This window comes from Rhagoletis pomonella, unplaced genomic scaffold, assembly GCF_013731165.1.
Source record: "Rhagoletis pomonella isolate Grant_MI unplaced genomic scaffold, Rhpom_1.0 Rhpom_scaffold_00001, whole genome shotgun sequence".
NCBI lineage: Eukaryota > Metazoa > Arthropoda > Insecta > Diptera > Tephritidae > Rhagoletis > Rhagoletis pomonella.
This window is the reverse complement of record NW_023458555.1, coordinates 44245721-44271603: the sequence shown is the minus strand read 5'-3', so window position 1 is coordinate 44271603 and position 25883 is coordinate 44245721. Positions and strand designations below refer to the sequence as shown.

General features: G+C 38.7%; 1 long non-coding RNA gene across 2 annotated transcripts in view; it reads left to right on the top strand.

Annotated features, from left to right (window-relative positions):
* LOC118744604 overlaps positions 1-25883 on the top strand; it is a 248084-nt gene that overhangs the window by 75574 nt on the left and 146627 nt on the right. The window contains exons 1-2 of one of the 2 annotated variants that reach the window (XR_004993574.1): positions 7822-8016; positions 8447-8585. The exons of the other annotated variant lie outside the window; for it this stretch is intronic. This is a non-coding gene — a long non-coding RNA (uncharacterized LOC118744604). Of the gene's footprint in view, positions 1-7821; positions 8017-8446; positions 8586-25883 lie in introns of those variants that run through there. 2 annotated transcript variants of the gene reach the window in all.

Sequence of the window (25883 nt, the reverse complement as noted above, 5' to 3'; positions counted from 1 at the left end):
AACCGTTAGTTACCCAAGACTGTAGGAAAATGCATTACAAAGTTGTTGTTATCGGTATTATAATACTTCAGCAATAATGAAAACTACAACTACAATTGCCGAGCGGAGAAATAAGAAAGGAGAGCAGAAGATGGGAGAGGGTTGGTTGTTGTGGTGCTGCCTTATGGTCTGATTATGGCAACTTAACATAACTTACAGGTTCTTACTTAAAAATTCTCTTAAATGGATGTTGTTTATAATTGAACAGGCGAAACTGAACGTAACTTAATGCCACGTCGAAATCTGTTTCATTTTGATTTTCTATGTTCTACGTTCCGTTAAATTAAGTTAAGTTGCCATAATCAGGCTTTTATTGTTTGGGCAGAAAATGCCTAGCGTTGCAACTTGCTAATAAAAATGTCGATGACGTTATGAAGACGTCGTTGCTGATTGCTGCGAGTTATATTACTCGTAATGCTGTTGTTGCTACTGCCGCTTTTATTACAATATTTGTTGCAATTGCGACGCAATCTTTATGTCTGTTTCGCTACCAACGACAATCCAATAGCGACTGAATTCTTCACAATAATTTTGAACTGCGATTTCATCGGCAATGCCGGCGTTTTCTTCAGCCACTTTTTCGTTATCGTCGTCGCTATCGTCCGCCGACTCGGTGGGAATGGTGGTCGGCGAAGCTCATCCTCATTGCTAATGCTGCTTGCCGTTGCCACAGTTGTGCTCATGATGTCATTACTTAAAAAGTTATTTTTCTCGTACGCATGATTGTTTGTATTTTTTTTTTGGCTTTTGTTTATACTTCACCCACATACGCGTACGCCCTCATTTTAAATAATTAAGTGACTGAGTTTAAGTGATTACCAGTTGTTTGAAATATTCGACAACTATAGATGATTCTTTTTTTACATATTTTATTATAGCTATCACAGAGGAAAGGCTTTTAATAAATTTAATTGTTTTTATCAAGAAGTGCATCTTCCCTTCTAATCAAAAATGTGTTCGTCCGGTGACTTGAAAATAAGCCTGAAGAGCTAAAGGTACATATTTCAAAATCTATTAATGTGGGAAAGATAAGTTATAGATTACGAAGGCATTAAGTTCATCCAAACCATTTATAGGCACTGGAAGCATTTTCTGTGCACGTCTTTACGAAATATATGTACATAACGAAAGCTAAGAAAAGTTAAAAAATATCTCTAGAGATAGACAATTTTGTATTATTCCAGAGGACCTAGACAACCTGACTTGATTGTGCTTTGACATATACATATCCACCCCTTTGCGCAAAATTATCGTATGCACCATTTTTTCGAAATAGGCTTTAATGAAAATTTGTTATACACTCCACAAAGCATGACTTGGTAAAATATTGTGGCTAAAATTTACTGTATATTTTATTATATGTTGCAATGCATTATTTTTTTGAGGGCGAGATTATCGTATGTGCCATACACAAGAATTTTGAACACGCGAGGTGTTGTGTACTATCGTATTATTGTATGTCATAAACTTTAAACGGCTGAAACTGTATTTAAGTGTTTCTAAGGCTACCATAAAAGTCGTATTAATAGATTTCACGCCGTTAAAAAATAGCTGATTGTAGTTTCAAGGCCTCTTAACATCTATTTAGCCGTTAAAAACCTTACAATATACGACGATACGACACCTACGACAAAAAAAAAATCAAAGTAGAAAAAATGCTCTCCTGTAAAATTTGCGATAGTTTTGCGCGAAGGGGTCAATATAATCGCATAATCGATGCATCGATGTGCCAAATCAGTCGAGTAATTTGGAGCCTGTCTTTATGAATTAATAATGATTGCCTGTGGGGTAACTGACATAACTTCCATGGGCCTGTGGAAGTTACTTCAGACTTAATTTTGCGAAGATCAGATATAACTTTCAGAAGATTCCATCCATGGAAGTTATGTCATGACTTGGATGACATGGATGGCGCTCCCCCTCCGGCGATCTAATTATTACTATTAGGAACAAAAAGAAATTACGGGTTCTGTTCAACCATGAAAATTTATTATTTAACTACATATGTATACTTATATGTATGCTTAGGATAAATTATAATATATTCGAAAAAAACTGTGAATTTTTACTGGAAATTCACGGCAATGTTCAATCTTTGAAGGATTGTGACCGTATCGCACAATATTTCATGACCACAGGGAATAAATACAATTTCGCACGGATCTATTTTACCGTTTATACAGAATTTGGAGCTACTTGAGGCTCGTCAAAAGTGTTTGCGTTCCAATTTTTCTTTCCAATCTGTCCTCAATTTCAATGTCCAGTTCGTCTTCTTCATCGTTTTCCAATGAAGTTTTCTAAATTACCTTTTCTAAAGCCACCTTCGATAAAAGTGCTTCGATATTTATTTGGTCCTCTTACAATAACTCGGATGCTTTATCAGTATCCCGTCGAAGAGGTTTTTTTTCATGATCGGGATATCCATCATTCTTAACTCGCAAAAGTTGGGTAGAAAAAGCATTCTCTTCCGAGATCAGAAGCAAAAGCAAAGGAAGAATTTCCCTTTAATAGGAAAACATTTTTCCAATGCAACATTAGCCTTCTAAGCCGAAGTGGTGCGCACAAAGTAAAGCACAAAAGTAAAAAAAAAGGAGTAGTCCAGCGCCTTCGTCTTGACTTGCAGGCTGTGTCGAAGTCACAGCCGCTAAACTTAAAACGGTACATGAAATATTAAATAGAATCAGTATTGAATTGAATTTAATAAATCCATATGACTTGCAAAATATTAATACCAGGGACCGAAAATAACGATTATCCTTTCAAATTTCAACTCAAAAAATCACTCGGAAAGAGAAATGCTACGTGCATAAGGAGTAAACCAATATATTTCTTATTACTCGGAGTAATCAATCAGCGGCACTGATTTTTATTTTCTAATTTTTACTTATAAAGATCAAGTTTAATCATTATATTTTGAGTTTTATTTTTTACTCAGAAAATAATCGTTATGTTTTGAGTTTTATTTTTTGCTCGGAAAATAATGGTTACGTTTTAAGTTTTATTTTTTGCTCGGAAAATAATCGTTACGTTTTAAGTTTTATTTTTTGCTCGGAAAATAATCGTTATTTCTTGAGTTTTATTTTTTGCTCAGAAAATAAAACTTAATTTTTGCGTATGCGCATGCGCATGCGTGAATAGACAGGGGGCGGCTGCATTGAACCTTTAACGCCACTGTGGACTGGGTCATGAAAATACAGATACTAGGGCAGAAACAAAGAGAACCACATTTCTAAAGAAAAAGTGCAAAAAAGGGCATACGCATACGCAAAAATTAAGTTTTATTTTCTGAGCAAAAAATAAAACTCAAGAAATAACGGTTATTTTCCGAGCAAAAAATAAAACTTAAAACTAACGATTATTTTCCGAGCAAAAAATAAAACTTATAACGTAACCATTATTTTCCGAGCAAAAAATAAAACTTAAAACGTAACCATTATTTTCCGCGCAAAAAATAAAACTTAAAACGTAACCATTATTTTCCGAGCAAAAAATAAAACTTAAAACGTAACCATATTTTCCGGGCAAAAAATAAAACTTAAAACGTAACGATTATTTTCCGAGCGAAAAATAAAACTCAGTTAATAACGATTAAAAAGTGATTTTTGTAATAAAACTTATAACCGTTACGGTCCCTGATTAATACTACTAATATTAATAATACGTGTATCATTTTTTCGATTCATTTTTATTTCCTTTTATACTGTAGAAATTTGTCTTACTTTTTATATTAGCCTAGATCCTCGTATTAATATTCTTCTTCGAGCTCATGCTCGTCTTCGCATTATCTTCGTCTTCGAATTTGTGTATAAGTTAGCTAAAACTTCTCAAACAGCTGGCAACTCTCCTAAATATAGTTTCCATGTATTTTTATGGGAAAAATAAAATTTTTCGTTGAAATGGTATAGAATTCTTGAAAATCAATATTTTTCGATCGGAAAACTCTGGATCTCTTCAGGAAACTTTCAGTAATAATACGCAATTGTTTATTTAACCATTTTTTAATACTAACGATTTTTTTATTCGCCCCATTAAATTTTTCGAGGTTTTTATGGGTTTCTGGCGGACCTATAAATTATAGTTGCGATGAAAAAATGGTTAAATAAGCAATTGGCTATTATTATTTATCCTGCAGATAAACAGAGATTTATGGTAGAAAAATATTAAATTTTCACTATTCTACACCATTTCTACGAAAAGTTTTTTTTCCCCATATAAAATACATGGAAAACTTTTGGCGCTTTGAGCGATCTCTAAATATTTTTTGATTTCAAGTATAAAAAATTAAGGGTATATTTTTTCGGTATAGACCAATCCTAGGGGGTGAGAGCATAAAAAATCCGACTTTACTTTTTCTCATGCATTTTTGGGCCACCCTAATGTAGGTACATGGGTACAAAATATGCTGCGATCAGGCCTATACATATATCCCCTCACCTTCGCAATCTGTTTTTGGTATCCTTTTGTCCTGCCAGCATCTAACACCTGAATTTTTGATTAAAGAACACAAAAACAAAATCATTCGAGCGGTTTTCGAGCATTCTGGTATTAAAATTTTTTGCCTTTTAATGCTCGATATTTGTTGAATTTATATAAGATTTGTACACGATAATATTTCTACTGCTTCAAAGAACCTATATCCCGAAAATGAAAGTTATATCTGCCAACCATAAGTTGCTAGAGCACTTTAAAGGCTCAAAATAGACCCCAAAATAAACCAATATTTACCGTTGTTACTTAAATAAATGTATCTGTCGATAGGTTTGGAATTTTGTCTTTGAAACGGCACACTTTTCATTGAAATCGCTTCACTAGTTCTCGTGCAATAAAAATTACAACTACAACATTTGAGCCTAGCATCCATATGGAAACGTAAGACGTATTCTACGTCAAAACCTGATAAGTCATAAGAGTTCCTCTAACCGGTTTTATACAACAGCTTCGAAAATATTAAAAAATCGGTTGCATCAATGCAAAGCAAATTAAATTAATCGCTTGGGGGACTAAAATCTTATATCTATTCATTATTTTATCTCGTGGAAGAAGTGGTAAACAATAACTCCATATAGATCGTCTTGGAATTCGGAACATTGATCATCATTCAAAAAGCGAAAATACCTAATATTACGTCGGACTTCCAGCTTTCACACTCAAATTTCAGATTTTTAAAAAAGTAGAGTTCATCAATTTGTGCAGTGAGAGGCTCGTTTAATATACATTTATCAATGAGCTTATGTCTGATATAGCTCCTGTGAATCAGATCTGTGGAAGTAATGTCAGACTTTACTTCCATGGAACTTATGTCACGGTTTGGTGGAAGTTATGTCGAAACCCCGCCTGTGAATGGAGTGACCGACTCTTTGCTTATTTAATCCCCTGTTTGGAGGGACAGTTTTATGACACCAAAGTGAAATTTATATCAGCTTCTTTTGGTATTTGATTTCCATGGCTAGATGCATCAAAAGTTATTTTTGTGAACGCCTGCATATGTATATATAATTATGAAGGGTTAGTAAAGTGAAGGCCTGTCATAGAAAGAAATCGGGAACCATCGTCAACAATTACACCCTAGCGAGATTATTTCCTGTTTTAAACATAAATTAATGGTCATTCTCCAAATAATGAGCCATAAAACGATGTTGTAATCCGGTTGATCATAACCTTTTGATCCTATCTTTTTTACTTTTCGTAAACTGAAAGCAGATTCTACCTTTTGTTTGTGAGTGACTATTACATAACTTTTTTCTTCGGTTGAGTGATAAGGTTTAACTAAATCTACATGGCAAGAACCACGGAAGCACCTCGCCTCCACATTTGACAAAATATATTAAATTAGCCGAATACCAGTATGGATTTCAGAAAATTGCGAACCACAACAGCACTGAATGTCGTCACAAAACAGTAAGTTAGGGTCTGAACCAACATCGACCTTGTGATAAGACGGCTCTAAACGCAGTTCATCGTTGAAGTTAACACGGTTAACCAGGAGACCCTTCGTCAAAACATGCCACAATCGTGGCTTCCAGATCTGATGAAACGGTACATAACAAGCTTCCTATGTGGACGGCAATCGTCAGTTGAATTAATCAAAAAAGGAATTTCGGAAGGCAGCGTATTCTCCCCAATGCTTTTTAGCATCACTGACTATATTCGTCTTTTGGTTAGGTGATTCACATTCATTGTTAGTGGTGTAAAATTCTAATAGAAAACAACAGCGGTCAGATTTTAATCTTAAATAACTTCGATACCTATGTAATTACGATTGCTACTTATCACAGTCACAGTTAATGAGCGACTTTGAGTGTACTGATCAGAGGCGAACTATGCAGCGCCAGTATGTTTCGCATGAACAAGTAATACGCTGTAGAGAAAACACCCAACGTCCTAGTCTCAACCATGATAAAAACATAGCAAGGTAGAACCGTTCTCTCAATTTGTCGGCCATGATTTTTTTTTGAAGTTTGCCAACATTTTAAAATCATATAAAAGTGAAAATAAAAAATTGAAATTGTTCGAAATTGTTGTTGCTTGAGATTGAAAATGAAAATGTGTGTGTGAGTTTGTGAATAAATTTAAAAATTAAATTGTTTGGAAACGTCAAGAATTTTAAAAGTGACTCTCAGCGGTTCTACCTTACTATATTTTTATCATGGTCTCAACAACATATTCTCTCTGCTGAACTTAGAAGTAGTGAAAACCTGTCCCTTATACAGGAAGAGTCCTCATAACACCCAGCACAGCACATGCAAGTAAAAAGCTAAAAAGTTCCGGAAACTTAGCCATGTGCTAGGCGTATTCGTGAAATCGCGTTGAGAACTGCCTGGTTTGATACTTTAATACATGTGAGATTCTCCGAAAATTTTGCCTCTTCTTCGAGTACTAATCATCCGCATTCGAGTTGTTCTTCCTGCGTTTCTAGTTACTTGATTAAAATTTTTATTTTTCCTATCAACTGACTTGTTGATTAGTTGAATGGTTGAAATAAGTAGCGCGCCAAACAATAACAAAAACCAGAACTAACCCAGAGAAACATCGGAATTCTCCTAATTTGTTCGTTCGTGCGCTGATTGGAGAAAACCGCTGTTGTGGAGAAATAGTGAGAGAATTTTGGCGTAGCACACAGTTTATGAGCGTCTACATAATCGTTTTTGGTCGCCAAATTGTAATCATCGTTGGCACAGAGGTACTTATCGGTGTATTTGTAGTAGTGCTAGTGGTAAAATATGAAAGTTGGTATTGTTGTTGTTAATTTGTACTGCCACTGTTGGCCTTAAATCACTTAACGTTGCTGCCGTTGTCGTTGCTGTTACTGATTTCGATACGCCAGCACTGATAAAGGTGATTCCCCGTGCTTCATTTGTTTGCGTTGCGGTACGGTGCGGTGCTGTGGTACTTCCGAAGTCGCTGCTTTTGTCATCAGCAACGTCATGTTGATCTTTTCGTTGCATGTACCAACTACTATAAAAGTTGCGTTGCTGACGGCTATTGCTTGCCTTTGCATGAATTTTGAGGTGCATATGTCTGTATTTCTATTTATTTATGTGTTTGTGTCATTTTCCCAACTTGGATATTGCCGTCGATACCGGGCGTTTGTTTTGATGTTGCTCTTGTTGTTGCAGCTGCTCCTGTTGCATTCCATGCTGACGAGTCATGAATGAAATTGTATTTGCTATGCTAGTCGGCGCATTTCTTCTTTGGGCATAATGGCATGAGCGCATACATAAATACATACAAATGCACAGAAGATATACGGGGATTTCATAAAAATATACATACATACTAACTACATACCTACATATCGTTGGGTGCGTAGTGTAATTTTTAATATGAGACAAAAGTTTTGAGTTTTCCTACTCTATGGAGGAAGTGTTGACCAGCAGTGCACGCGCAAGCGACCTACATACTCCAATCTGGCATTCTTATTGGTATTACAAACACTTTCACGTACAGGCATACATACATATGTTCCTATTAATGTATGTAAGTATGTACTTATGTTTGTATATATGAAGGCATACGTAGAACTATTCTGATAGGCGACCGGCTGATTGCGAACTATGGATGTACAATAGCCGTCATCGATTCGCCAACAGTTAGCGAGTGGCGAAACGAACGAACTCAATGAGGTACAACCAAACTCGCTATCGCCTATCCGTGCTAGCTAACTTTGTTGTTGCTTTCACATGCAAAATTCTTTAAGCGACCGGAACTCAAACATAGCGAGCGAGAAGTGGTGAATCGATGACGGCTAATGTACATTGAACATACATATATTCAATGCCAGCGAGTAATTACCACTGCAGCTATATTATTGCACTACGATTACTCACGGGCGCACATGCCGACTTATTTACCTTCATACATACATACATACAGTCATACTTTTATACCTTACGTAATTGCATGCTAGCTCCTTCCATTCAACGGATTCATACTGACAAAAAGGAAAAAAATCAGTCACCGACGATATTCTTCATGGCGCTTACTTAACACTGACAGCCCTTGAAGCGATTCGATGACTGCCGTACACGTGCTACATATATATGGATGTAAGTATGTATTTCATTCCACAGCTATCACTATAAGCACACTAATACTCAGGTACTGAGTTTTCACTCTTATCAGCACTATGGCTACACATGTTTGTATGTTGGTATATAAAATGCTCCTTCAAGGTTAAATTTTGGCAAATATATACATACATATATAAACTTTGAAGTAAAAAGCGCAATTTTTGTTACGCTTTCAAGGTCCCTAAAAAGTCGATGTGTATGTAACTTTTTTCTGCCATATATGGATTGAGTATGAGGTGATTGAACTGTTGTTTTCATAGTTATATGTATATATACATACATATGTGCGCAAATCAGTTCATGAGTTTAGCGAGAGAATTATAATCGAGCTAAGAAAAATATAGGTCAATTTGAAGCGGAATTTTATACGCTCGATTGGAGGGCGACGATCGGATTAGCTTAAAATATCTTTTTCGTCATTAGTGAACCAAAAGGAATGAGTTCATTAAACCAATTATGGATAGTGCAAGTGGAAATGGCATTAGCATCGGATTGATTGGCTGAAGGGCCGTTTATACTTGGTTGTATGACAACAAACGCAAATAGCGCGGTTTACACGATCCAACATGTGTGACAACATGGTATGAGGCGAACATAACTGTAAGAAATCAACAATTTTTGTAAACCAGCCAACATGTGTGTCGAGCGGTTGTTTTAGCGTTTACACGATCGAACATCGATAGATATCACACCATGTTGTCACACATATGGGATCGTGTAAACCCGACTAATGACACAACATGAGCCCTTTTCATTCAACTACCAACATCCGACGTCAAATATGACATAGTGAAAACCAGCCCGTAGGTTCTGTATTTGTCCCAAACGAGGTGACTCCTGTGTAGTTATCCATTGTGGTACTACTACATTTGAATGGTAACCCAATGGTGAGTTAATGCTGACACAAGAGAGCTCACCAAATATGATTATAAGGTAAAAGTCAATATGTTCAAGCCTTTGCTTATAAGTATAATAAATCCATTGTCCAAACATCTGAGACAATATACAAGGTGTCCCAGAAGTAACGTGCCAAACTTTAGGGGAAGGTAGGTGGGGGGGTGAACAACTGGTACGATGAGGAATGTCAAGAAGCCGCAGAGAAAAAAGATGCCGCCTACAGGGCCACGCTGCGATCGGGCGCAACGCGAGCCATGTGGGACCGTTATAGGGAACTGAAGAAGGAAGCGAGACGTATTTGCCGCAATAATAAGAGAGAGGCCGAAATACGTGAGTGCGAAGAGCTTGAGATGCTGGCCGACAGGAAGAACGCCCGAAAATTCTACCAGAGGGTTAGGCGACTTACGGAAGGTTTCAAGACCGGGGCGAACTCCTGTAAGAACAACAATGGCGACCTAGTGACCGATGTCCAGAATATACTTAAATTGTGGAGGGAACACTTTTATAACCTACTGAATGGTAGCAGCGCTGAAAGTAGTGAGGAAGACGAACCCGAGTCCCCAGTCGATGGTGATGGAGTAGCTGTCCCACCGCCTGACTATGACGAGGTACGAATAGCGATTACGCGGCTGAAAAACAACAAAGCTGCTGGAGCTGACGGCCTGCCAGCCGAGCTATTCAAGTACGGCGGCGAGGAGCTGATGAGGTGCATGCATCAGCTCGTATGCAGAATATGGTCAGATGAACACATGCCCGACGACTGGAATTTAAGTGTGCTCTGCCCAATCCACAAGAAAGGCGACCCCGCCATACGCGCCAACTACCGCGGAATTAGCCTTCTAAGCATAGGTTACAAGGTCTTATCGAGCGTATTGTGCGAAAGACTGAAGCCCACCGTCAACGAGCTGATTGGACCTTATCAGTGTGGCTTTAGGGCTGGAAAATCCACCATAGATCAGGTATTCACAATACGCCAAATCTTGGAAAAGACCCGCGAGAATAGGATCGACACACACCATCTATTTGTCGATTTCAAAGCCGCTTTCGACAGCACGAAGAGAAGTTGCCTTTATGCCGCGATGTCTGAATTTGGTATCCCCGCGAAACTAATACGGCTGTGTAAAATGACGTTGAGCAATACCACCAGCTCCGTCAGAATAGGGAAGGACCTCTCCGAGCCGTTTGATACCAAACGAGGTTTCAGACAAGGGGACTCCCTTTCGTGTGATTTCTTTAATCTTATGTTGGAGAAGATAATAAGAGCCGCAGAACTGAACCGCTCAGGCACAATACTCTGTAAGAGCGTACAATTGCTGGCGTATGCCGACGACATCGATATTATCGGTAAAAACAAGGGCTACGTCTGTTCTGCCTTCTCGGGATTGGATAGAGAAGCACAGCGAATGGGTCTGGTGGTGAACGAGGACAAAACGAAGTATCTCCTGTCAGCACACAAACAGTCAGAGCATACGCGTCTTGGCACCCACGTCACTGTTGACAGTTACAAGTTTGAAAAAGTAGACGACTTCGTTTATTTGGGAACCAGCATTAACACCAATAATAATGTCAGCCTTGAAATCCAACGGAGAATCACTCTTGCCAACAAGTGCTACTTTGGGCTGAGTAGGCAATTGAGAAGTAAAGTCCTCTCTCGTCGTACAAAGATCACACTCTATAAGTCACTCATCATGCCTGTGCTGGTGTATGGCGCGGAAGCATGGACAATGAAAGCATCTGATGAGGCGGCTCTTGGAGTTTTCGAGAGAAAGATTCTGCGAAAGATTTGCGGACCTTTACGCGTTGGTGATGGAGAATACCGCAGACGATTTAACGATGAGCTGTATGAGCTTTACAACGATATAGACATAGTGCAGCGAATTAAAATTCAGCGGCTCCGCTGGCTTGGCCATGTCGTTCGGATGGACAGAAACGCTCCTGCTCTGAAAATATTCAACGCGGGCCGCGATGCTGGTAACAGAGGAAGAGGAAGGCCTCCTCTGCGTTGGAAAGACCAGGTGGAGTAGGACTTGGCTTCACTTGGCATTTTCAATTGGCGTCAGTTAGCACAGAAGAGAAATGACTGGCGTGCTGTTTTGGACTCGGCCAAAATCGCTTATGCGGTTACAGCGCCAAATAAGAAGAAGAAGAAGGTGGGGGGGTGAGCTCTCTGATAAACAAGAAATTTTCAGGTAAAAGTGTCACCGTTTTTGAAATATTTAAATTTTTTTGAATTAAAAAAAATCGTGCCTTTTCATGTATTTTCTTTAACTGCATCTACAAACCAGGCTATACTTAGTAAATTTTTTATGTAAAATAATTTCAGATAGTTTCTTCTCCATACTCAAATGCAGTGAAGTTAAAATATATTAAGGAACCATTATAAAATTAGGACTATATTGGGACTTTTAACTTTTTGATATTTTCTGCCCCAGCTTTGACTATCTATGGTGAAAAAAAATATACAGAGCTAGGACTTTACATTACATAAAAAAATTGCTCATTTAATAAAGACTTCAAAAGGGTGCCACTCTTACTGTTTCGAATAGAAAAAAAAGTTAGAGCCGGTTTTGTGGGTAAAGCACTGAGACACGCTAGAATGTATTTAGTAGATTTAAATTTAAGTTGCTCTTGTTACCGACCAATGACATGCTAAATAGTACAAAGGTACATTATTACCTGCTCCTGACATTATTTTATGTTACTTACCGGAATTAGTGAAAGTGGATTTTGTGAAATTGGACCCTTCGAACATTGTGTCATTAATACTATGACAGAGAACACGCAGTATACGTCGCATGAATATGCGGATATTCACCTAATTTACGGTGAAGCTTGCTGTAATACCAGAGCTGCTCAAAGACTCTATGCAGAGCTATACCCCAAATCGTCGGCATCAGGGCCGTGAAGTATTCCTCCGGACCCATAGAGAAACATATGAAGGTAAGGGATTTTTACACCTTTCTTGTTTGCTTGCTTGTTAACTATCATTTTTCACTTTTTTAAGATCGCATACCTGGAAGGCGTGGCGGTGAAACAGGACATCCTGCAACGGTAGATGTTGAAGTTTTGTTAGAGGAAGTGGAACTAGGTCCATCGACTTCAGTCAGAATGATGGAAAGACGGACGGGAATACCAAAAACTACAGTTCAGAAACCTTTAAAAGACCATCGATTTTATCCCTACCACATTCAACGTGTTCAGGCTTTACAAGAAAGATATTACCTGTCTAGGGTTAGATTTTGCCGTGAAATATTGCGAATGCATGAATCAGACCCCAACTTTTTTAATAAAATAATTTGGAGCGATGTAAGAGCTCATTTAGACGAAACTTATCCTCGCCGATGGATTGAGCCAATCACGTGGTCCGCTCGATCGCCAGACCTGAATCCATTATATTTTTTCTACTGGGGCTGTCTTAAGGACAAAATTTATTTAAAAACAATTCAAAATGAGCATTTGCGGGAACAAATAAATGGAGCTGCTGCTCAGATAGCCCAATTGAGTTTAAGATCTCTAAAAGCGTCATTCCTTAAAAGGTGCCGAGCTTGTATTAGAGTAGAAGGTCGCCAATTTTAGCCTATTTTATCAATAAATGAATGAAATTTTGTTCAAACAACTCATGTATATTTTATTTCACGTGAACCCATCCTTCACAAATAATATTGATAGATATAGCCCTTGTTATAGACTCTAGTCCGAATTCCGGTAAGTAACATAAAATAATGTCGATCAGGTAATAATGTACATTTGTACAATTTAGCATGTCATTGGTCGGTAACGAGAGCAACTTAAATTTAAATCTATTAAATACATTCTAGCGTGTCTCAGTCCTTTGACCACAAAAGCGGCTATAACTTTTTTTTTACTATTCGAAACAGTAAGAGTGGCACCTTTCTGAAATCTTTATTAAATGAGCAATTTTTTTTTTTGTGTTATGTAAAGTTATAGCTCAGTAAATTTTTTTTCACCAGAGATTGTCAAAGTTGGGGAAGAAAATATAAAAACGTTAAAAATCCCAAAACTGTCCTAATTTTATAATGGTTCCTTAATATATTTTAACTTCACTGCATTTGAGTATGGAGAAGAAACTATCTGAAAGTATTTTACATAAAAAATGTACTAAGTATAGCCTGGTTTGTAGATGCAGTTAAAGGAAATACATGAAAAGGCACGATTTTTTTTTAATTAAAAAAAAATTTAAATATTTCCAAAACAGTGACACTTTTACCTGCAAATGTTTTGTTTACCAGGGAGCTCACCCCCCCACTCACCTTCCCCTAAACTTTGGCACGTTACTTCTGGGACACCCTGTATGTATGTAAGTCTGAAGTTCAAAATGAGCATTGCGGCATCGAGAGTGTATAATATGTATATGCCTGTCGTTAAGGGCACTGGCGTGGTATTAGAATCAGTAGGACGACCGAAAGAATACCTTTTGAAACACTGAAGTCACTGGTAGCGGCCCTAAGCTGTACCCTCGCAGTTGGAGCCGGGCAATTCATATACAATAACAGATACGGATACGGATATACGGATAACAGAAAACTCTGAATTTGAAGAAGAATTGGGATTGTAGCAGAGCTTGAAAACTATAGATGGTCGATAGTCACAACCATCGACAGTATCGGTAATATCGAAAATGTCGGAACTATCGAAAGTTTTGATTAAAAAAGCCTAAAAATTAAACATAACTTTTATTGAAAATAAGATCAAAATTTGTCCATATTTTTGTTAAGGAACAAAAGTTTATCAACCATTTTTGGCGTCAAGCAGCATCTGCGCTCTGAATTTATTTACCGTGCTTTGCTAAATGTCCATTCCGACTCACAAGATGAAACAGGTACAGCCGGCCTTTACTCTTACTGAATAATGTATATATAAATGAAAACTATCGATACTGCTTACAAAACCATCCAGTCTTTCCCGATCGTAGCTTTACAGAAGTAGAACGCAGTGAGCGCCTTTTTTCTCCGCTCTTTGGTATTCCTTTTCCAGGAAAGCTTAGAGTCGAAAATAACCCCCAAAAACTTCGCTTCTTTTGACAATTGAAGGCTTGCTCCATTGAAGGACGGAGTTTGAAATTTGTCTGCTTTATAACACTTGGTGAACAGAACAAGTTCGGTTTTGGAGGGGTTAACCCCAAGACCATTTCTTTCTGCCCACTGCATAAGATCGTTAATAGCAGATTGTAGAATCTCGTTGACCGTGGAGAGAAATGACTAAGTCCGGAATTCGTTAAGCACAAGGTTTTACAGCTGGGGAGATAACACCCCTCTTGAGGGGTGCCACGTGTGGCTGTTTTCCTTACTTCTGCTGTTCCCATGGAGCCATTGATGCTTCTGGTGCTCAACATATTGCCGATCCAGAGAGTGGCCAGTGGGTCCAGTCCTACGGTCACCATGGAGCTGTGTATGGATGCCAAATTAATAATAATAATCCCAACGGTTTTTACCCTCCATTCCCGCCCATCCGCACGAGGGGCGCAGTCCGCATGACGTACAGAACCAGTATTTTAAATTTTTGCGCCGAGTCACGATAGGCAGGAGTTTGTTAAGTGTCGAGATCTAAAACTGTTCAGCTACAAAACTAAATTCATCAGTCGATTTCATGTCTTTATGTTAATGATTCATTTATTGAGAGAGGATCTGCTGAAAGGCGGATCTGATATATCAAACGTGCTGGAATGAGAGTTAAAATCCTGGCATAAGCAACAGAGTGGGTCGTGCAATTCAAAATTAGTTTTACAAGCCTTCAGAAATAGGGTATCTCCTAAGTGTTTTGATACCCGGGAGGGAACACTAAGGCTAACTTCAACCCGAAGAAGCGGACTTGAAATTGAGCCTGTTAGTAATTTAACTATAAAAATTGTACCAAGCATTTTCCTGCGACTGGAAAGTGTAGGAAGATTAATAAGTTTTAGGCGGAAGGTTATATTGAGAATCCCAACGGAAATTTCTTAAAACAAAAGGTAGGAATTGTTTTTGAATTGATTCTATCTTGTCTAAGTAAATTTGATACCTTGGATTCCAAATCATCGAACCGTATTCCAGAATTTGTCTAACTAATGTTGTAAACAGGGTTTTAGTGATATAAGGGTCACAAAATTCTTTTGACCATCGTTTCACAAATGCAAGTATACCTTTAGCCTTGGTGACTGTCACGTTAATGTGAAGATAAAAATTAAGCTTAGGATCCACTGTGATACCAAGGTCTACATAATTGTAAACACATTACTTTACATTTCTTAAGATTTAGAGGCATAAGATTTACTTTACACCAGTAATCAATGCTGTTTAAGTCTGATTGTAGCAAAGAACTTTCGTTAATTAACGTTGTTAAAGGCGCCTTTCATGCCCAGAAAGGCTTGAAACAGACCTGCCTCAGAAGCCTCTCCATTATTTTGAGGAGAAATGATGAGAGGCTGATAGGTCTAAAGTTTTTAGCGGCACTGTGGCCCGTCTACCCGCTTTGGGAATGAAGACCTCTCTTACCTCTCTCCATGGCAATATAGCTAAAGAGGAAACTTGCCCTAAAGAGGGTCGTCATCCAGGGAGTTAACGTGGCACTTGCTCGTTGTAGCATGGCTGGAAAGATTCCATCTGGACCCGCAGATTTGAAGGGTTAGAAAGATCTGAAAGCCCACGCTACTTTCTGTTCAGTGAAAACTTTGTCAACTGGATAGCCTTGCCTATGGGTACTAGGCTGTTCTGACACAGGAGTGACTGTGTTCCTTGCGCCTGCGGTACCCAGGGAAGTGGAAATCCATCAGGTGTTCTGGTGTTTCAAGGCTGCTTTTGGTATGCCCTCCTCTTGGCTTTTCCAGGAAACCGGGAGGAACAAGGTTTTTTGAGAGGCACCTTCTTAGTCGAGCGGCTTCAGAATTTGGATCACGATAGTTTTCTTTTTATCTATTTCTTGAAAGCGTTGAAGTTGCGAAGATATTCGCCCAATCCTCCACGTACTTGGTGAACTTCGCTCTATTGAAGGCCTTCCTAGCTGCTGTCCTAAGTTGCCTCAGTTCCGCCGTCCACCACTTTACGTGGCGCCTGGGAGGTTTGCTCTCGGGACAGGTTGCTGCGGGGTGATTACCCTTTTTACAAATAGTCAGTTTGCTGGAGCTGTTCCAAGCCCTGTGGTGTGCATTAGCGTCACTGCCAGCCAACATAGTTATCCCTCGTTGCTCTGCCCAAACGGTGAATTTTCTAAAGGATGTCGTCGGGGGATCGGGTACATCATATGGCATGTAAGAATATGTGAGGATGATGTTGGGTGCCCCTCTGCTCCCACATTGCCACTGTTATGTCCGCATCGCTAAATTGGGAAGGAAAAATAATATTAGTGCTTTTCTTAGTCAGAATACAGCTGCTAATTTTACCTTCAGTCTGTGAGGTGAGAAGCAAGAAACCGCTAGTGGATAGACCTGTGACCCTCCCCGTCAGTAGCCAGGGTTATATCTTATTTGAGCGGCTTTGCGACGAAAGATCTGCAGGGATTGTGAACCGATTTTGATCCACAGTCATTGCCGTCACCTTTGTGGCGGACGCGGCCTCGAACAATCGTCCAGTCATCAGAGATGGCATCCACGTTTTGACATTTTATTGAGGTCTCGTCTTCCACGAGGGGGAGCGGGATCTACACTTGCACTGACGTACGGGATGACACCTTTGGGAGTGGAAAAACGTCTAGTCTTGCATTGGCCCAAAGTTCATCTTGGTTGCGGACTCCTTGTTACCGCATCCAACAACTTTGACTCCCTTCTGCCACTTGGCTCCATCAAACATACCAATGTTATTGTTTTTGGTACTCTAGATTTCGCCAAGTAGTGCCCTCAAGATATTTTTTTTCCAGGAGTAACCATTTGTCCGTTGGAATCTTTCCTTGCAGGTGATTCCGGTCTATGATTGCTACCTGGAGCTCTGGTGCCGAGCATCAGGTTGATGAAATTTTCACCCGCTTCTGCTCAGGCTGTGTTTTATTGTCGTCAGACAGTTGCTTCTTCAATAGCAGCTGCCGATGTCAAGGCCTTCTCCCCGTCCAGCCGTGGAAACACTGGCCTCGACGGGAATTTTGTACCCCATATTTTCCTTCCACTCTTTATCTTCCTCCTTGTAGGGTTTGGCATTGCCTTGAGGCTCCTTAGCTCCTTCGGTTGCAGCCGGACTCCCAGAATCATCAGATCCCAGACTGAGCTGGCTCAGTGGAAGGGAATCCGCCCAGTTGCAGATCCTGGAAGCCCGATTTGCCACTTTCGTATTGGCACCTCTGTTGCCTTGCCTTGAGTAGCTCGCCTCAGTAGCTCGCCAAACTACAAACCCTTTGCAAACACCTGGGTGACAGGTCTACAGTAGCATTTCGATTCCTGGGGCCTGTTGTCTCCACTCCAACGATAGGGTCTCCGGGGATTTTAGAAACCTCTTTTGCCGGATACTGGGGCCCGGGCTGTGTAGACATTCCATTTACATTTTATACCTAATGACAGGTGAAGATTGTCCTGCCGCCCAATGTGGGTCAGACGCAGGCCAGTGAGCCGCCCTACTGCGGAAGAGACGTTTCTGGATTTGTCTGTGCATTTTCAAATGCGAAAATTGCCGTCCGGTACGTATTGGTCCAGCCGTCTTCAAGTTCTTGTCGTCCCGAGCATTTGTCGATGCACGTCTCGTATAGTCCGGGTCCAGTCCAAACTGCGGGAGCTCAGCCTTGAGCGAGGATATACCGCCTGGCACCGATCGACAGAGCCTCTTTAGCGATAACAGGGACCACCAAGCCTTGACGGGCAGTGGGTGAGGGTGACGTTTGGGAAGGATAGGTTATAGATTCACTTCACTCCCCCATTATATCCCCAACACATTGTGTAAGCCCGAATCTATTATTATTATTAAATTATAATTTGCAACAGTGAATATATTTTTAACCAGGGGGTACTTTGTCTTGCTTTGGGACATCGCTAGACCAACCTCGTTTGCCTCCTCCAAGCTGGAGAATACTGCTGACGGCTGTGGCGTTGAGACCGAATATACCAATATCTTCTGCATACGCCCGCAGTATTTTTCTTTCACTTCACATGGTGCCGTTTTCCAGCATCACATTGAAGAAGTCAGAAGGAATTGCTTTGTCCAAAACCTAGCTTTGGCCCAAACCGCGGGGAGAGGTCCGTCCTTATTTTAACGGAGCTTATTGTAGTGTTCAAGGCCACTACATAGCCGCATTAGTTTTGCGAGAATACCAAACTTAGAAAGGAATCTTAAAGGCGGCTTCTTTTCGGGCTATCAGAAGGGGCTTTGTGTCTAGGCTAATTTCCATATTTCGCAGCTGGGAACATCTGATAAATGGTAGATTTGACAGGTCTGAGGCCACATCGATTTGGCGCGATCAAAATAATTGATGTGTAATATAAAGAAGACGCATCCGGCAGTAATTTGAGCAGGTAGAAGGATCTTTGTTCTTTGGATCAGACAAAGTACATTGAATTTTCAATCTATGAGCAAGTGTTCATCAGAAAATACTGCTCAACAGCTCGTACATGCATGATTCCAAGGTGGTCTCCGGTGGATTTAATCAGGGGTCGAATAGTAATAGTCGTGAGCGAGAAAATCGTCCGTGAAAAAGGCATATTTCGGATTATAACAGTCGTGAACGTATCGCTCGTCTCGTAATTTGGTATACGAGACGAGCAGTAAGCTCATGATAGTTGAATCCAAAATATGAATATTTACGTGACGAGTTGCTCTTTCACGACTGTTACGATACGAGCCCAGCTCAACTGGTATATTCTCGGCTCCGGAATATATGTTGTTTTTAATCTCACTATTGCTATGCCAGCATAGTCTTTATACATACGTTGTTCCGGGTTCTCCTTAATCAAACCGTGCCCGTCGTCGCCATTCAAAGCGTTGTGAAGCCATATCTTAAGTGAACTCTGCGCTTCTGGTACCAGGTTTCCAAGTTAGTCTTTGATGCAAATTGCACAGATCTTGGAACCATTTGATTGTTACCTTATTTGCTGATAAAATTTTTCTGCCAGCATCTTAAGCTTTTCGTACTCACGTAATAGACTGCGACATCAAATTTTCCTCACGCTACTGGTGCTCTTAAAGAGCATTTGAGGCGTCTTTACAACGTGATCCATTTCATTTTTCAATTCTCGCTCAGGTGACGCCCAAGTGGCCTTATGGATGTTTCGAGGCGGCTGTCTGATGTTGAGGTCGCCAGCAATACGTTTCTTCTAGACGCTCATAGAATAGCTATTTGCTTTCATATCCTTCTACTTGTTTCATCGGGGCGTGTTCAAAACTTAGGCGAATGTTATTCAACTTGTATTTGATGAGAATTGTGACAATTAGGGCTGGGTGTTCTATCCGGACCTACAGTTTTACGACGACTGCGAACGGCGATTGTATTTTTTTGGGAAGCTGTTTTCCAGCAGCCAACAAGTTCCAATACAATTTAGAATATTTGGATAACGAAATTAACGGATGTTAATCGGAAATGCGGATAACAAAATTAACGGATATTAACTGGATATCTGCACTTTTCGGATCCCAAAATCGAGTATCTAAACGGATATCCGAATATTCGGATAGTCCCAGCTCTAGTGACAATGCTGTTACTGATGATGGTGACTCTGGATACAAGGTGTCAGAATCCCAAATTCCTCTTCATGACTGCCATAATAGATGTCCGGTTTAGAAGGATTCCGTACAATAAGGTAAAATGAACTATTAGCCGTCATCGATTCGCCAACAGTTAGCGAGTGGCGAAACGAACGAACTCAATGAGGTACAACCAAACTCGCTATCGTCTATCCGTGCTAGCTAAGTTTGTTCTTGCTTTCACATCCAAAATTTTTCGTTAAGCGACCGGAACTCCAACATAGCAAGCAGCGAAGTGGCGAATCGATGACGGCTATTATATGCAGTAAAAATTAAAAAGCCTTAACACTAATTGGCTGCCTTATAATATGATGTAATGACGTGCCAATGGAGTAAAGTTTTCTCTACCATCCATGAGCTCTCTGGGGAAATCTAAAATGTGAGAATCACTTCGGAACCATAAATTTTAAATTAAGCGGCCACGATAGCGCCTCCAATATCACTACGCAGTCGTTTATCCTCGTCTGCTAAACGCCTTTCGAGCTCTTTCCGGTATTCGTAGTTTTCTTACAAAAATCGTTTCGAAATACATATGGCGAAACAAACGAACTCACTCAAGGTAAACGTAAAAGTAAACAAATCTTACAGATATTGTCTGTTTGCTTCGAAGTTCATAGTTTGCACTTAAGCGTTATTATTGTTGCGATACTTATCAGACTCGTATTTTGCGTACCTAAGATCAACACCGCCAGTCGATCAGCGCCAACAAGGCGAAATATCAAAACATCAACAAAGTCAACATAACAAGAAATAAATAAATGTGAAAACCGCAAAGCATTAGAAGAAGTGGGTAGAAAAACAATGCAAAACGAAATGAAATGAAATAAATATAAAAAAGCAGTCCATAGAAAAACAAGTGCGTTCATATTGTAGCGGAACTCACAAAACGAAAAAAATTGCAAAGAAAAACAACAGCCGATTCACGACAGTGATCGAGCGATTGAGCAGGTAGAAAACAAATATTTAGTATACTTTATAGAAATGTACAAATGTGTTACGGCGAACAATGAGTAAATAAGCATTCAAACTGTATGTTTTTTAGCGCAAGTATGAGCGCATGATTCATTTTGTACTGACAATGAGAGCAGCGACGACCACATACATATGTATATATGTATGTACATAAGCGTATGTATGCTCATAAAAATTATGCACTTCTTAACATTTTTTAAACAACACTTTGTCGTTCGCTGTAACATTAAAAAATAATTCTGCACTGACGCAGCATCGTTTTCAAACAGGTGTGGAACTTAAAGCAAGAGAAATGCTTCCTTGTTCGCTAAGTTCCTGGCATACCAGTTAAAGAAGAACATTACTCATAGCATTTGGTTTTGTGTGTGAGAATGTGTGAGAGCAAAACTGAGATATATTACTTGGGGATAGCTGTCACAAAACAGCCCTTACAGAGTGAGCGAACAAAAGACATGCCTTCTTCGTGGCCTTGTTTCTCTTTACAGAACAGCTCACAGCGCACAGTGGGGTAATCGACCTTGAAGCTGGAGATCAATTCATAATAATAATAATGATAGATTGGCGCTTACACCAGTGATCGGACTTTTACCACATTGTGTAGATCTGCCATTTTTTTGAGCATCTCATAAAATCCCGTCGAAATACAATCTAAATCCCGTTTTATTCTAAACTTATAACAGAAATCCCCTGTTGTATGTATCTATTATACATAAAATGCCTTCGGATGAAAAACACAAGTATGCACATAGATACATATCGTCGTTTAAAGTACAAAACCGCGTAACTGACATTGGCTGCCAAAAATTGTATTTGCTCACACAAGCTCTTGGGTCAATCCTTATCCATTCGTCCTGAAATATACTAGCCAGAAATGCGATTGCTTTATAAAAAATAGAACCATTTTCAAATATGAGTGTTTTTACCATCTAGAAAATAATTTCTACAACTTCACATACGCGGTTTTGCATTTTGCTAATACGCGGTTTTGCATTTTGTTGATACGCGGTTTTGCACTTTAAACGACGATTTATATATATTAGGGCGGGTAAATTTTTTTGACTATGCGCGTATTTCATATGAGGATTCTACTTGTAATTCTAAGCAACTTTGCCGAAGAAACCATGGGTCTAAAATCAATTAGGAGTGTGCCATATTGCAAAAACAGGTTTAGAAGAAAATGTGGAAATTTTTACTGATGTGCCCTCTGGTAGAAGTTTCAAGAAAAAGCGAAGTGCAAAAATGGATTCTTTATAGCAAAAAACCCCTACAGCATGTTTTTGTACAAAATTTAAGCAATTCTTTACGACCCTACAACAAAGTGCTAAGAAACTTATTTTCGCAATTTGGCAAATTTCAGATTGATTTTAGAGCCATGATTTCTTCGACAAAGTTGCTTAGAATTACACGTAGGTATGTGCAATATGCGCATAGTCGAAAGAATCTTCCTTACAAATTAGCCCGCCTTAATATACCTACATATTTTATTTTCTCAATTTTAAAATTTCTAGAGACAAAAATAATTTACACAAACAGCGTTTTTATTCGTTTTCGCGATTAAATTGATCTGTTGGCTGACATTTGATTGGCTAATCTTAGTTTAAACCAGCCGCCTCGGGCGTTTAAACTATGTTTAAACCACAGCCGTGCTCTGAAAAACTGCCCTAAGTCGCACAATTAGGTTGTTTGTGAAGTAAATTAGATTTGACTCAAGGCGAATTAATATAAGGTGGTGTTACTAGCTCAGTTGATTTAGTGTATGTGTTTCGCCGCACGGCTGGTGATATTAAATTGAAAAATTTTGTTTGAATTTCTACACACACTCTTACAGATTTTGACAGTTTATGCCGCCAAAGCAAAAACAAAATACATGTAAATTTTTGTTTTTGTACTCCTGCTATATCCTTATATTAATTCGCCTTGATTTGACTACACATATTTAATGCTTTTTCGCTTAATCTATTTCTCTTTTTCGTTTTGATGTCAGTAACCATTGAACATATTTAATGTCTCTTTGTTAACGACGACCTCCCAAACGATTGCCTATCGCAAATTTTAGTATTTGCATTATCAAAGAATATAATCACTAAAAATACTAAACATTTGAAAAAAGCATCAAAGGTTGGAAATTTTTCTAATGTTTTCAAAATACACAACTTCAAGAGTTCCCCCACACGTTTTTCTAACGTCTATCGCTTTATTTTCTCCAAATTACTTTCTGTGTAGAGAGCAGCGTTTTCCTATTTATCAATTACTGAATTTTCCTGATTAGTATGGTATGCAAAAAATCCCGTTTTTCGACAGAAAATTTTTGAATGAGACGTAGTTGGTGTTATTAGTTTTGATTTTCCATATTTTTACATTTAATATCTCTTAACGTTAATGAGAAAATTGACTTTTCATTCCGTATACATTTGTCGTAAGTAGCGTTTACTCACAACTTTGTTTTGTCCATAGAACATACGACAAACTTTGTTTTGTCCATAGAACATACGACAATATTAAATAATGATTACTCATTAGAAAAAAACATAGGAAACCCAATTTCATGTATATAATAAAAAAAATCTGTACATCTCTTTCTTTATATAAAACGAAAAAACAATACTTATAGCGTTTTCTTTTCTCCAAAAAAGGCTGCACTTATTCTGCCTTGTGTTAGCGCTGTCACATTTTCATGTTCTTTTCTCAGCCCTTTCACAAGGCGTCGTGTTCCTGTGGGGAAAATCTCTAGTTCTGAACTGGGGCGTTTCTAGTACATTTAGACCCAGTACTGGTTCGCGATAAATCTCTTTTGCATGCAAGCAACTGGCGAATTTAACATGGCGATGTCCTAGGAAGTGTCAATTGCCCCCCGCTGCATCCCTTTTTCGACAGTTCCGAACTAGGCCTAAATTCTATAGTTACGAACCAGTTCTAAAATCAACAGACGAAAGAAAAAGGTATTATGATTTTTCAATATTTTCGGTTCTTCCGTGTGCGATTTTACATTATTTTTAAAGAAACATTTTTTCAAATTTGAAATTAAATTTGTTTGAATTATTGTAAGAAATGTACGTTTACATACCTTTGGCTGTAGCTGACTTTGCAGAGGTGCTCGCTGTTATTGGTTAGATTCCAGACGGCCCTAAGATGTTAATATGTTAACACAAAGCTTTGTTTTGTATTGCCAAACTATGAAATAGCATCTGCGAAGCACAGAATAGAAGCGTATTTGAACGAAAAAGCCGCCGAACACATATCTATGTAAAATAAACCAGCCCCCCGCTGCATCCCTTATTCGAGAGTTCCGAAATAGTTCTAAATTCGACAAATAAGATCTAGTTCGTTCTGCATCCCTTTTTCTATAGTTCCGAACCATATCTAAATTCGTCACTTTAGATATCGATTTTTGGGAAAAAAGCTGAAAAAATTAGTTTTTTAAAAGTACCACTTTTCGCCAATTTTGGACTGGTGGGGATTTAGTTCATATTGGACTGGTTCGTTTTTGGCGATAAAGACCTAGTACGGAACTAGAAATTTGATTCACTAGTGCGCGGTTTCCCTGCAGGGGTTCTTTTCTCAGCAGGTTGCGCTCTGATCCGGCGAAAGTGCTGCCTTTTTTGCCCTCAAATAAACGTGAGGGTGAGAGTTGCATGGTTGATTTTTAATTTAATCTTGTATAAATGCAATTATTTTCCCCATCAGAAATAAGTGTTTTGCTTTAAAATTGTTAAAGACTTACAGGCCAAGTGAATAATTCAGCTTTATTAAGTTCTATAAATAAATTGTGATGGAGTAGTATATTTTCTGTTTCATTCTCATATAAAGAACGCAACATTTTCTCAGGTTTCAGGGCAACGCAAAGCAAGAGTTCCCATATAAAAGGGCAGAACTTTTTTTGAGAAAAGAAAACGCTATTAAATTCAGTTTTTTGTACATTTTTATTTCTTTCATTTCATTGAAGACTCAGTGCAAGCTAAAATTTAAAAATTTAAAATTTTTAAATTAGTTACTTAGTTTAATTTCCAATTTTAATTGTGTCGTTATAGTAGAGGACCATTGAATTATCGTAAGTTCAAAGTTTTACGATACATACGACAAATGTTTTATGATTAAAAAAAATATTACATTTGTATGGGATTTTGTCGTATGTGCCACATACGACAAATGTTTTATGATTTAAAAAAAGTACGTTTGTATGGGAATTTGTCGTATGTGACGCATTTTCAGAACATACAACAAAAGGCATACCCAATCATTAATATTATGTAACATACGACAAAATGCGCACGAAATATCTCAAAAACTAAGGGCGATATAAAAAAAGGGATTGCAGAAATCAAAAGAGCATGTCCAACTTAGTAAATCTGCATCAAAATCCCAAAATCGTGATTTTACTAAAATTGCAATTATCTTCGAAAGTATTAGTGCTACATACTGTGGTATATAGACTGAACAGAATTTTATTGAAAAACGCCCTATCTAACCGAAAATGCATTGAAAAAATGTTGAGATAACTAAGGCGTCTATGAAATGGAGCTGAGATAGGGCGTTTTTGAACCGAATTCTGAAATAGGGCGGTCTTTAACCAAATTTTGAAATAGGGCATTCTTAAGAATCTTTCTGAGATAGGTCGATCTTCCACTCAGCCGTCGATATGCACTTTCTTTTAAACGTGTCAGTACTTTTTATGCAGTGCTGTCAACCGTACTTTTTAACGCTACCAAAACTCCTATCTAAAGTGTTGAAAGCCTAGTGAACTGAAGAATATCCTTAA